Source organism: Lolium perenne, chromosome 5 (assembly GCF_019359855.2).
Source record: "Lolium perenne isolate Kyuss_39 chromosome 5, Kyuss_2.0, whole genome shotgun sequence".
Classification (NCBI taxonomy): Eukaryota; Viridiplantae; Streptophyta; class Magnoliopsida; order Poales; family Poaceae; genus Lolium; species Lolium perenne.
In genome coordinates this window covers 80,617,837-80,632,255 of record NC_067248.2, presented here as the reverse complement: position 1 = coordinate 80,632,255, position 14,419 = coordinate 80,617,837, and the positions used below count along the sequence as shown (strand labels likewise).

Genomic DNA, 14,419 nt, shown 5'->3' with positions numbered 1-14,419 from the left:
AGCTGAGAAACAGGCGTGGCTAGCCAAGTATGCCACTGCACCAGCCCAGGAAAGCTCAGCTGCCACTACCTCCACTGCAGATCAGATCAGCGCAGTCCTGAGAGATCAATTCGGCATCTTGCCGAAGAAGAAGGTAATCGGCTATTCCAAGCCGTACCCCAATGAGTTTGACCTGATCCCACTACCACCTAAGTACCGGCTTCCGGACTTCAACAAATTCAGTGGGTCAGAAGGATCTAGCTCCATCGAGCACGTGAGCCGATACTTGGCCCAGCTGGGCATGGTTTCGGCATCGGATGAGCTACGGGTATACCTGGGCATATCTCGGGCCGGGCCGGGCTTCGGGCCGGGCCAAAAAAAGCCCGACGCCAAATATCAGGCCCAGGCCCGGCCCGGCCCGATAAGATTCAATGCTTTCTAGGCCCGAGCCCGACCCGACGCAAAAGCCCGATGGCCCAAGCCCGGCCCGACGGCCCGAAATATGGCTAATTTCCAGCGATCTGAGCAGAAAAAATATGGCTATTCTGGCCGTAGTTGTCGCTGTTGGTATTGTTTAACATAGCACTCGATAGAAATACAACAAAATAGCAACGTTTATGACATAATAGTACGGTTTACAACATGTTTGACAGCAAACTGTTTTCACATCAAACAGCGTGAAAACAGCCTCCAGATCTTCAAAATAGCCTCCAGATCTCCACTCTGGTACAGTGCTCCCAAACTGGGACACCCGATTTTCGTTCCCGTTCTCCATCTGCCAAAGAAATTACTCCGTAGGAAATTTCAGATCTGACTAAGAAAGGAAAAGAGAAGGAAATCAATTAGTTTTCGTTCTTGTTCTGCATGGCTATAGCAATTAATCTAATTGTCTACAACAGAGAAGCATATTGATACGTCTCCAACGTATCGATAATTTCTTATGTTCCATGCTACTTTATTGATGATACCTACATGTTTTATGCACATTATATGTCATATTTATGCATTTTCTGGAACTAACCTATTAACAAGATGCCGAAGAGCCGATTCTTTGTTTTCTGCTGTTTTTGGTTTCAGAAATCCTAGTAAAGAAATATTCTCGGAATTGGACGAAACTTTCGCCCAGGGTCCTATTTTTGCACGAAGCTTCCAGAAGACCGAAGACCTAACGAAGTGGGGCCACGAGGCGGCCAGGAGGGAGGCCGGCGCGGCCCAGGCCCTGGCCGCGCCGACCTGCCCCCTGGGCCCCTCGTGTGGCCCCTCGCGTTGACCTTCCGCCTACTTAAAGCTCCCGTCGCGAAACCCCCAGTACCGAGAGCCACGATACGGAAAACCTTACAGAGACGCCGCCGCCGCGAATCCCATCTCGGGGGATTCTGGAGATCGCCTCCGGCACCCTGCCGGAGAGGGGATTCATCTCCCGGAGGACTCTTCATCGCCATGATCGCCTCCGGAGTGATGAGTGAGTAGTTCACCCCTGGACCATGGGTCCATAGCAGTAGCTAGATGGTCGTCTTCTCCTTGTTGTGCTTCATTGTTGGATCTTGTGAGCTGCCTAACATGATCAAGATCATCTATATGTAATTCTATATGTTGTGTTTGTCGGGATCCGATGGATAGAGAGTACTATGATTATGGTGATTATCAATCTATTGTTTATGTGTTGTTTATGATCTTGCATGCTCTCCGTTATTAGTAGAGGCTCTGGCCAAGTTTTTGCTCTTAACTCCAAGAGGGGGTATTTATGCTCGATAGTGGGTTCATGCCTTCATTGACACCTGGGATCGTGACAGAAGGTTCTAAGGTTGTGATGTGCTGTTGCCACTAGGGATAAAACATTGATGCTATGTCTAAGGATGTAGTTGTTGATTACATTACGCACCATACTTAATGCAATTGTCTGTTGCTTTGCAACTTAATACTGGAGGGGGTTCGGACGATAACCTGAAGGTGGACTTTTTAGGCATAGATGCAGTTGGATGGCGGTCTATGTTCTTTGTCGTAATGCCCGGATTAAATCTCACTATATTTACCATGTCATGTATATGCATTGTTATGCCTTTCTCTATTTGTCAATTGCCCGACTGTAATTTGTTCACCCAACATGCTTTTATCTTATGGGAGAGACACCTCTAGTGAACTGTGGACCCCGGTCCTATTCTTTACATAGCATACAATCTACTTGTTTTACTGTTTTCTTTGCAAACATCTTCCACTCGATACGTTTAATCCTTTGTTACAGCAAGCCGGTGAGATTGACAACCTCACTGTTTCGTTGGGACAAAGTACTTTGGTTGTGTTGTGCAGGTTCCTAGTTGGCGCCGGAATCCCTGGTGTTGCGCCGCATCACATTTCGCGACCATCAACCTTCAACGTGCTTCTTGGCTCCTCCTGGTTCGATTAAACCTTGGTTTCTTTCTGAGGGAAAACTTGCTACTGTGCGCATCATACCTTCCTCTTGGGGTTCCCAACGAACGTGTGAGTTACACGCCATCAAGCTCTTTTTCTGGCGCCGTTGCCGGGGAGATCAAGACACGCTGCAAGGGGAGTCTCCACTTCTCAATCTCTTTACTTTGTTTTTGTCTTGCTTTATTTTATTTACTACTTTGTTTGCTGCACTAAATTAAAATACAAAAAAATTAGTTGCTAGTTTTGCTTTATTTGCTATCTTGTTTGCTATATCAAAAACACAAAAAAATTAGTTACTTGTCTTTACTTTATTTGCCTAGTTTACTTTATTGCTGTTATCATGAGTAATCCTGAAGTTGAAGTTCGTTCTTTTAAGCAACAGGGTGGAGAAAGTTTTAAAGATGCTTGGTATAGAATTAGTAATGCTCATCAAAGGTGCATTAAGAAACACTCCACCACTATCCTTCTTAGGAACTTTTATGTTGGTTTATCTAGTTGGAATAGATATGTTCTTGATACTCTTTCGGGAGGTAATTTCCTAGGTACTCCTGCTTTAGAAGCTAGTTGCATCATTGAGAGTCTAGTTGGAATACCACCTGTTAATGAAGTTAAAATTGAAATCTCTCTTGAAGATGTTATGAAAAAATTGGAAACCATAGAGAAAAATTTTCCAAGTGTTGAAGCTAAATTGGGAATGTTATTTGACAAAACTTATGAACTTGATAAATCCTTAGGAGGAATTGATGAAAGAATTAGTATCCTAGGAACTTGTGTTGTCCATGATAATCAAACCAATAGGATTGATGAACTTGAAAAAGCTATGGGAACCTTGGGTTCAACCTTTTCTTCTCTCAAGTATAATGAGAAAGCTTATGTGGGTAAAGAGCAAAAATTCATGTACGCCTCTAAGGTGCCTAAACAAAAGAATTATTATAGGCCTAAAATTGCTAAAACCCCTAGCACTATCATAGAAAATCTAGATAATGGAACACCTAAAGTACCCCCTGCAACAAGTTGTGTTTGCATGAAGAATAATGATGTTGATGCTTCTACTCTCGATGTTACTTGATTTGCACTTTCTGCGCCTAGCTGAAAGGCGTTAAAGAAAAGCGCTTATGGGAGACAACCCATGTTTTTACCTACAGCAATTTCTTGTTTTATTGAGTCTTGGAAGTTGTTTACTACTGTAGCAACCTCTCCTTATCATGTTTTTGTGCCAAGTAAAGTTTCTATGTCAAAGTTGATGTTATATTTGGGATCGCTGCACAGAAACAGCATTGCTGTCTGTCACGAATCTGGGCATAATTCTCTGTAGAAAATTCGAAAAAATCTGCCAATTTACGAGCGTGATCCTCAGATATATACGCAACTTTCATTAGTTTTGAGTTTTTCCATTTGAGCAAGTCTGGTGCCATTTATAAATTCGTCTTTACGGACTGTTCTGTTTTTGACAGATTCTGCCTTTTATTTCGCATTGCCTCTTTTGCTATGTTGGATTTATTTCTTTGATCCATTAATGTCCAGTAGCATTATGCAATGTCCAGAAGTGAAAATAATGATTGTGTCACCTCTGAATGAGTGAATTATTAATGATGCACTAACCCTCTAATGAGTTTGCTTGAAGTTTGGTGTGAAGGAAGTTTTCAAGGGTCAAGAGAGGAGAATGATATACTAAGATCAAGAGGAGTGAAAGCTCTAAGCTTGGGGATGCCCCCGTGGTTCATCCCTGCATATTTTAAGAAGACTCAAGCGTCTAAGCTTGGGGATGCCCAAGGCATCCCCTTCTTCATCGACAACATCATCAGGTTCCTCCCCTGAAACTATATTTTTATTCAGTCACATCTGGTGTTCTTTACTTGGAGCGTCGGTTTGTTTTCGTTTTTGTTTTTGTTTGAATAAAATGGATCCTAGCATTCACTTTGTGGGAGAGAGACACGCTCCGCTGTTGCATATGGACACATGTGTCCTTAGGCTTTACTCATAATGTTCAAGGCGAAGTTTCTTCTTCGTTAATTTGTTATATGGTTGGAATTGGAAAATGCTACATGTAGTAATTCTAAAAAAATGTCTTGGATAATGTGATACTTGGCAATTGTTGTGCTCATGTTTAAGCTCTTGCATCATATGCTTTGCACCCATTAATGAAGAAATACATAGAGCTTGCTAAAATTTGATTTGCATATTTGGTTTCTCTAAGGTCTAGATAATATCTAGTATTGAGTTTTGAACAACAAGGAAGACAGTGTAGAGTCTTATAATGTTTACGATATGTCTTTTATGTGAGTCTTGCTGCACTTGTTCATCCTTGAGTTTGCTTCAAATAACCTTGCTAGCCTAAACCTTGTATCGAGAGGGAATACTTCTCATGCATCCAAAATCCTTAAGCCAACTACTATGCCATTTGTGTCCACCATACCTACCTACTACATGGTATTTACCCGCCATTCCAAAGTAAATTGCTTGAGTGCTACCTTTAAAATTCCATCATTCGCCTTTGCAATATATAGCTCATGGGACAAAATAGCCTTAAAAACTATCGTAGTATTGAATATGTACTTATGCACTTTATATTTTATTAAGTTGCCTGTTGTGCGATAACCATGCTTCTGGGGAACGCCATCAACTATTGTTGAATATCATGTGAGTTGCTATGCATGTCCGTCTTGTCTGAAGGTCTATCATTTTAGTGGTTGGAGCATGCAAAATTGTTAGAGAAGAACATTGGGCCGCTAACTAAAGCCATGAATCATGGTGGAAGTTTCAGTTTTGGACATATATCCTCAATCTCATATGAGAATAATAACTTTGCTACATGCTTATGCATTTAAGAGGAGTCCATTATCTGTTGTCCATGTTGTCCCGGTATGGATGTCTAAGTTGAGAATAATCAAAAGCGAGAAATCCGAAATGCGAGCATTCTCCTTGGACCTTTGTACAGGCGGCATGGAGGTACCCCTTTGTGACACTTGGTTGAAACATGGCATGCGAAGACCCGGTAGTCCAAGTTAAGTAGGACGAGGTGCGGGCACTATTAGTATACTATGCGTGAGGCTTGCAACTTGTAAGATATAATTTTCATAACTCATATGCTTTATTACTACCGTTGACAAAATTGTTTCATGTTTTCAAAATAAAAAGCTCTAGCACAAATACAGCAATCGATGCTTTCCTCTTTGAAGGACCATTCTTTTACTTTTATTGTTGAGTCAGTTTACCTATCTCCTTCCACCTTAAGAAGCAAACACTTGTGTGAACTGTGCATTGATTCCTACATATTTGCATATTGCACTTGTTATATTACTTTATGTTGACAATATCCATGAGATATACATGTTACAAGTTGAAAGCAACCGCTGAAACTTAATCTTCTTATGTGTTGCTTCAACACCTTTACTTTGATTTATTGCTTTACGAGTTAACTCTTATGCAAGACTTATTGATGCTTGTCTTGAAGTACTATTCATGAAAAGTCTTTGCTATATGATTCAGTTGTTTACTCATGTCATTACCTTTGCTTTGATCGCTGCATTCATTACATATGTTTACAAATAGTATGATCAAGATTATGATGGCATGTCACTTCAGAAATTATCTTTGTTATCGTTTTACCTGCTAGGGACGAGCATGACTAAGCTGGGGGATGCTGATACGTCTCGAACGTATCGAAAATTTCTTATGTTCCATGATACTTTAGTGATGATACATCCATCTTGTATGCCCAATATAGGTCATATTTATGCATTTTACGGAACTAACCTATTAACAAGATGCCGAAGAGCCGATTCTTTGTTTTCTCGCTGTTTTTGGTTTCAGAAATCCTAGTAAAGAAATATTCTCGGAATTGGACGAAACTTTCGCCCAGGGTCCTATTTTTGCACGAAGCTTCCAGAAGACCGAAGACCTAACGAAGTGGGGCCACGAGGCGGCCAGGAGGGAGGCCGGCGCGGCCCAGGCCCTGGCCGCGCCGACCTGCCCCCTGGGCCCCTCGTGTGGCCCCTCGCGTTGACCTTCCGCCTACTTAAAGCTCCCGTCGCGAAACCCCCAGTACCGAGAGCCACGATACGGAAAACCTTACAGAGACGCCGCCGCCGCGAATCCCATCTCGGGGGATTCTGGAGATCGCCTCCGGCACCCTGCCGGAGAGGGGATTCATCTCCCGGAGGACTCTTCATCGCCATGATCGCCTCCGGAGTGATGAGTGAGTAGTTCACCCCTGGACCATGGGTCCATAGCAGTAGCTAGATGGTCGTCTTCTCCTTGTTGTGCTTCATTGTTGGATCTTGTGAGCTGCCTAACATGATCAAGATCATCTATATGTAATTCTATATGTTGTGTTTGTCGGGATCCGATGGATAGAGAGTACTATGATTATGGTGATTATCAATCTATTGTTTATGTGTTGTTTATGATCTTGCATGCTCTCCGTTATTAGTAGAGGCTCTGGCCAAGTTTTTGCTCTTAACTCCAAGAGGGGGTATTTATGCTCGATAGTGGGTTCATGCCTTCATTGACACCTGGGATCGTGACAGAAGGTTCTAAGGTTGTGATGTGCTGTTGCCACTAGGGATAAAACATTGATGCTATGTCTAAGGATGTAGTTGTTGATTACATTACGCACCATACTTAATGCAATTGTCTGTTGCTTTGCAACTTAATACTGGAGGGGGTTCGGACGATAACCTGAAGGTGGACTTTTTAGGCATAGATGCAGTTGGATGGCGGTCTATGTTCTTTGTCGTAATGCCCGGATTAAATCTCACTATATTTACCATGTCATGTATATGCATTGTTATGCCTTTCTCTATTTGTCAATTGCCCGACTGTAATTTGTTCACCCAACATGCTTTTATCTTATGGGAGAGACACCTCTAGTGAACTGTGGACCCCGGTCCTATTCTTTACATAGCATACAATCTACTTGTTTTACTGTTTTCTTTGCAAACATCTTCCACTCGATACGTTTAATCCTTTGTTACAGCAAGCCGGTGAGATTGACAACCTCACTGTTTCGTTGGGACAAAGTACTTTGGTTGTGTTGTGCAGGTTCCTAGTTGGCGCCGGAATCCCTGGTGTTGCGCCGCATCACATTTCGCGACCATCAACCTTCAACGTGCTTCTTGGCTCCTCCTGGTTCGATTAAACCTTGGTTTCTTTCTGAGGGAAAACTTGCTACTGTGCGCATCATACCTTCCTCTTGGGGTTCCCAACGAACGTGTGAGTTACACGCCATCACATATGGACGTCCATTTATTTTCAGTAGGAGCAGCAGTTCTCGAATTTTTAGTAGCAACAACATGCAAACAGAGGCGGTCCTTTACATCTTAGGACAAAACGCAATACTGCATCAAACGGAACAGCATCAAACGGATACCTTTCAATCAGTGAGGAATGAGGTGCGGCAGTAGGCGAGGAAGGATGTGCGACAATTGATGTCATTGCGGCCTGCGGGGGCCGGCGAGGGAGGAGCTGCTGCGGGGGCCGGCGAGGGAGGAGCTGCTGCGGGGGCCGGCGAGGGAGGAGCTGCTGCGGGGGGCGGCGAGGGAGGAGCTGCTGCAGTTACCGTCGAGGGAGGAGCTGCTGCGGGGGACGGCGAGGAAGGAGCTGCGACGGTCGATGGCGAGGAAGGAGCTGCGGTGGCCGTCGTCGAGGAAGGGGCTACGGCGAGCAGATCAGGGGCGCCGCCATCGCCGTTACCCCTGGTCGCTCTATCTTCGCACGGGACGAGTGCGTTGTGTGCGGCGGTCGGCGGATGGAGGAGTGGGGTGCGGACGTGCGGTTCATATGCGGTTAGGGCACCGGCAGGCTGGGCCTGTTTGGCCTGTTTAGGCAGATGGACGGATGGTGGAGTAGATGGTCGGGCCGGGCCGGGCCAAATTCGGGCTTAAAATGGTACCCAGGCCCGGCCCGAGTTACTCTTCGGGCTGAATTTCCAGGCCCAGGCCCGGCCCGTTGGTCACACCAGCAGCTACCCAGCCCGGGAATTTCGGGCCGGGCCGGGCCGGGCCGTTCGGGCCGGGCTGCCCATGGCCAGATATGGCTACGGGTGAGGTTCTTCTCGCAATCCCTCACCGGTCCGGCTTTTGGATGGTACACCTCGTTGCAGCCAAATTCAGTACGATCATGGAAGCAGCTGGAGGAACAGTTTCACACCCAATATCATTCAGAAGCTACTGAAGCTGGTATTGCCGAACTGGCACAGGTTCGGCAGAGGCGAGGAGAGACAGTGTCTGAGTACATTCAGCGTTTCAGAACTGTCAAGAACCGATGCTATTCGGTTCATTTAACTGAGAAAGAAGCAGTCGAGTTGGCCGTGGCAGGCCTTGCAGCGTCATTCAAGGATTTGACGTTCCAAGTGGAGTACAACTCGCTGGCGCACCTGGTCAGTCGACTGACCTTATATGAACAGCGCCATCCAGAACTGTACCAGGACAAGTTCAAGCGCGCGATAACCCTGGTCAATGCTGATGAGGATGAAGATTCTGCGGAAGATCAGGAAGTTGCGGTAGCCGAGTGGACTCGGACGCCAGTACCTGTGTCCTGCAAATGGGTGAACCCGCCAGGGCCTCCAAGAGGATTGGACTTTGATGTGAGCAAAACTGAACAGATCTTCGATCTGCTACTGAAAGAGAAGCAGTTGAAGCTCCCTGAAGGCCACAAGATCCCTACGGCGCAAGAGATGAACAAAAGGCCATACTGCAAATGGCATCATACGTTCACGCACGCCACCAACGACTGCAAAGTGTTGCGCGCACAAATTCAGATGGCGATAGAATCAGGCCGATTAACTTTCGGACAGTTTGCCATGAAGGTGGACATGCGTCCGTTTCCGGACGTCAACATGGTGGACCTAAGCCACTCCATAAGGGAACCTGGGTTCTCTTTTGATGTCAATATGGCAGGGTTTGTGATCCACCATGGCAAAGATAAAGCCGAGAGCAGCCACTCTCGTAGCAAGGATAAAGAGGAGGCCGTTCCACGCGACCGGCCCCAAGATGATGATAGACGGTACCTAACCGAGGAGGAGGTGAGAAGCATACGGTATCAGCGCCCACTCTCCGTGCATCTCCTCAACAAATATGAGCAGCAATACGACCGACGTCGGCGCTACGACGAAGATGTTATCACCAGAATTTGACCAAGCCAGAGGTGGGCCGCGATCAAGATGGGCTTGAAGATATGTACATCAAGAAGTAGGTGAATCGGCCTTTATGCGCAGAGTTTGGGCTAGTTAGCCCGTGTATCTTAATATAGTAGGATATGTAGAAGTTAGAGTTTATCTCGTGCACGGTTTGGTGCACGCCCACATTAGAAAGTCCCCTGGACTATAAATATGTATCTAGGGTTTATGAAAAAAACAACAACCAACGTTCAACACAAACCAATCTCGGCGCATCGCCAACCCCTTCATCTCGAGGGTTTCTCCGGTAAGCACCATGCTGCCTAGATCGCATCTTGCGATCTAGGCAGCACGGGCCTGCCTACGTTGTTCATGCGTTGCTCGTGCTGAAGCCTTTTTGATGGCGAGCAACGTAGTTATCATAGATGTGTTAGGGTTAGCATTGTTCTTAGTATCATATGCTGTCGTAGTGCAACCCTTGCGCATCTAGCCGTCCTTGTACCTCATCATGGGTGCAGGGGCGGCACCCCGCTTGATCGTTATTTAGTAGATCTGATCCGTTACGGTTGCTCCTTGATTCATCAAGGATTAGTTTAACATCCGCAATAGTTAGGCCTTACAAAGGGTTGGAGGATCCAGCGGCGCGTAGGGTGTAGTTTGCTGGCCCTAGACAGGATGTTCCGAGGATCAACCTCGTGTTGGTTTTTAGGCCTTGTCTAGGATTGGCTTACGGTCACCGTGCGCGAGCGCGAGGCCCAATCGTGAGTAGGATGATCCGATTATGCGGTGAAAACCCTAAATCGTCGTGGATCTCATATGCTTTATCTTGATCAAGCAGGACCACCATATATTCGGCCACCTTGGACGAATCATGGGTGGATCGGCTCCATGAGCCGATTCACAGGATAACCTGAGAGCCGATCGAGGCTCGTATTTAACGTCTACGTGTGTGCCCTGCAGGAAACTAAGCGAGGCATCATCCACACCTTCCTGACCAGGTATAGGTCAGGTGGCACGCCCTTGCAATTTGCATCGGCGCGCGACCAGGAGGCTTTGCGGGCCGTCGCTCTGAGGGACTGGGGCCAGCCGCAGCCCTAGTTGTTCCCGGCTCTACGGTGTTGACCAGTCACTGCCCGCCGGTGGGTTTCTGATGTCAACACATTCTGGCACGCCCGGTGGGACAATCCTCAACATCAACCACATCGCCGTCTACATCGTAGATGGCGGAAAAAACTCCGGTCACTTACGAGGATCTGAATGACGAGGTCAAGGTCCTCCTCGAAGCCGACCTCATCGACTCCTCCCACGACACCCGCTCCCATGGCATCAGCACCAACGTGGTGGAGCTGGGGTACCGCCCTGGTGAGGGTAGTGATGAGGGCGGCTGCTCTCATAGCAAGGATGAAGAAGGAGACGGTCCACGCGATCGGCCCCGACACTGCCACAAGATCCTAGCGATGATCAAGATAGAAGCCGATCCCAGCGATCGGACCGTATTACACGCACCACCAGCTCTCCCAGTATTCGGCGTCGACCTCACAGGTGACAGAAAGCTAGGGTACGGGTTCACCTCGGCTGACGAACTAGAGGAAGTCGACATCGGCCCCGGGGATAAGCCTCGGCCAACTTTTATCAGTAGAAAGTTAGACCCATAGCTCAGGAGTCAGATGATTCCTCTATTGAAAGAATACCCAGATTGCTTTGCGTGGGACTACACAGAGATGCCTGGGCTAGACAGGAGCATCATCGAACATCGGCTCCCCCTGAAGAAAGGATTTCGGCCCTTCCAGCAACGAGCACGACAGATGAAGGCCGAAATCCTAGAGGAGGTCAAGAAAGAGATCGAGAAGATGTTGGCTGCCGGATTCATCAGACCATGCAGGTATGCGGAATGGATATCCAGTATCGTTCCGGTAGAAAAGAAGGACGGCCGGTGGCGCGTGGCTATCGATTTCCGAGATCTTAACAGAGCCACTCCAAAAGATGAATATCCGATGCCTGTGGCCGAAACTTTGATCAATGCAGCTGCTGGCCACAAGGTTTTAAGCTTCATGGATGGCAACGCCGGCTATAACCAGATCTTCATGGCCCCAGAAGATATACACAAGACCGCATTCAGAGTACCAGGGGCAGTAGGCTTGTTTGAATATGTGGTCATGACCTTTGGGTTGAAGAATGCTGGCGCGACGTATCAAAGAGCCATGAATTATATATTCCACGATCTGATCGGCAAGTTGGTGGAAATCTACATCGATGATGTGGTAGTCAAGTCTGTCTCCATGGAGGGACACTTGGAAGATTTGCGACACGTACTAGACCGAACTCGAAAGTTCGGGCTGAGAATGAACCCAAAGAAGTGTGCCTTTGGTGTGACGGCCGGTCAGTTCCTAGGATTTTTGGTCCATGAGCGAGGAATTGAGATCGGCCTGAAGAGTCAGGAGGCAGTGCGTACCATGCAGCCGCCCACCACGAAGAAGGAACTCCAGCGTCTTATCGGCAAGATCAACTTCGTTCGCCGATTCATCTCTAACCTGTCAGGACGGATCGAGCCGTTCATGGGTTTGGTGAAGACTAAATCCGATGACGAATTTCACTGGGGGGCAGAACAGCAGCAGGCGTTCGATGACATTAAACGGTATCTGACGACACCACCCGTGCTAGTGCCGCCCCAGCAAGACAGGCCGTTCTACATTTACTTGTCAGTAGCTGACACATCCATCGCTTCGGTGGTGGTGCAACTCTACGAGGGCGTTGAAAAGGTCGTTTTCTACCTCAGCAGAAGGATGTTGGACGCGGAGACAAGGTACCCTGAGGTCGAGAAACTGTGCCTCTGTCTGTTCTTTACCTGCACCAAGCTGCACCACATCCTTTTGACGGCAGAGATCTTCGTCATATGCAAGTCCGACGTTGTCAAGCACATGCTGTCGGCCCCCGTGTTGAAAGGCCGATTGGGTAAATGGATGCTTGCGTTGTCAGAATTCGACCTTCGGTATCAGCCTGCGAAAGCAGTCAAAGGACAAGCATTGGCCGATCTCATAGCTGAGCGAATCAATACCAATATAGCAGCACTATCCATACGTGCATGGGCTATGTTCTTCGATGGATCGGCTTGCGACGATGGTTGTGGCATCGGCATTCTGCTCGTATCGCCTAGGGGGACGGAATACTCCTTCTCCATCAGATTGTCTACCCCTTGCACCAACAACGTGGCGGAGTATGAGGCGATACGTAAGGGGATGGAGTTGCTACTAGAAGCTGGAGCAGAAGCAGTAGAACTTTTTGGAGACTCCAAGTTGGTAATCAACCAGCTCACGGATGAATATAAGTGCGAGAGTGAATCGCTTTTCCCATATTGGATGGAATGCCGTGAGTTAATGACACAGTTTTTGTACATCAACTTTAATTGGGTTCCAAGATCCCAGAATACCGAGGCCAACAATCTCGCGCAAATGGCGTCAGGCTACATAGATACACATGAAGGGTCAGAAGTTCAGGTCCAATTCCTGGAACAAAATGATTGGAGAGCCGAAATCTTCAAATACTTAAAAGATTCGGCTCGGGGGGCACCTAAGCGGGTAAGATACAAAGCCATGAAGTATGTCCTCATAGGAGACGACATGTTCTACAGGACGTTGGAAGGGTTATTACTCAAGTGCCTGGGACCAACTGAGTCTAATCGGCTCTTACATGAGGTGCATGAAGGCGCCTGTGGAACTCATCAGTCGGCTCACAAGATGAAGTGGCTAATTAGGCGCTCAGGGTTCTATTGGCCCACCATGCTTGAAGATTGCTTCAATTACTACAAGGGGTGCCAGGCATGCCAGATGTTTGGGAAGATTCAGATGGTACCAGCATCAGCGATGAACCCGATCATCAAACCTTGGCCATTCCGAGGGTGGGGCATGGACATGATCGGAAAAATCCATCCGGCTTCGAGTAAGAAACACGAATGGATCTTGGCCATCACAGATTACTTCACCAAGTGGGTGGAGGCCGTCCCTATGAAGAAGGTAAAATCAGAAGATGTGATTAAGTTCGTGAAGGAACACGTGATTCATAGGTTCGGGATTCCCCAAACCATCACGACCGATGGAGGTTCGGTCTTTGTGTCTAAAGAGTTCAGGGAATTCTGCGATGACATGGGGATTAAGCTGATCCGATCATCTCCGTACTATGCTCAGGCTAACGGGCAAGCTGAGGCGTCCAATCAGAGCTTAATCAAGCTGATCAAGAGAAAGATTGAAGAAAACCCAAGGGATTGGCATGAGAAGTTATCAGAGGCATTATGGGCCTACCGCATGTCATGCCATGGAGCTATAAAGACTTCACCGTACCAGCTTGTTTATGGGCAAGAAGCCGTATTACCTTGGGAGATTACGGCTGGATCAAGACGTGTCGCGTTTCAGGATGACCTGACGGCAGACGAATATGCAGCTTTGATGAGTGACACTATTGAGGATGCAACAGAGCTTAGGCTTTGGTCGTTGGAAAAGATTAAGGAAAACAAAGCCCGGGTAGCTCGGGCCTACAATAAGAAGGTTAGACCAAAGGAGTTTCAGGTTGGTGACCTGGTATGGGAAGCTGTGTTGCCGTTAGGAACCAGGGACAAGGCATATGGCAAGTGGTCTCCTAATTGGCACGGTCCGTACAAAGTCGTCCAGGCCTTGAAAGGTAATGCATACATGTTGGAAGAGTTGGACGGACAGAAGTTCCCAGTGGCCGTAAATGGTCAACACCTCAAGAAGTATTTCCCAAGCATGTGGGATGATGGGCACTAAGGTAGGGAGGCCGATTAGAATCGGCTAGCAAAAAGAGATGATCCAATCATGGGTACCAAAGTATGGGGGCCGATGCAATCGGCCGTAAAAAAAAAGGAAAAAAAGCCGATGTCGCCACCATCGACTCTAGAACAAT

At 47.1% G+C, this 14,419-nt stretch overlaps 1 long non-coding RNA gene across 1 annotated transcript; it reads right to left on the bottom strand.

Annotated features, from left to right (window-relative positions):
• Window positions 1-501: 501 nt before the first annotated feature.
• On the bottom strand, window positions 502-8,129 carry LOC127304733 (uncharacterized). Its single transcript, XR_007853513.2, has 2 exons — window positions 7,760-8,129; window positions 502-793 (listed from the first exon to the last, which is right to left on the bottom strand). It is a non-coding gene; the product is annotated as an uncharacterized lncRNA (long non-coding RNA).
• Window positions 8,130-14,419: the final 6,290 nt, after the last annotated feature.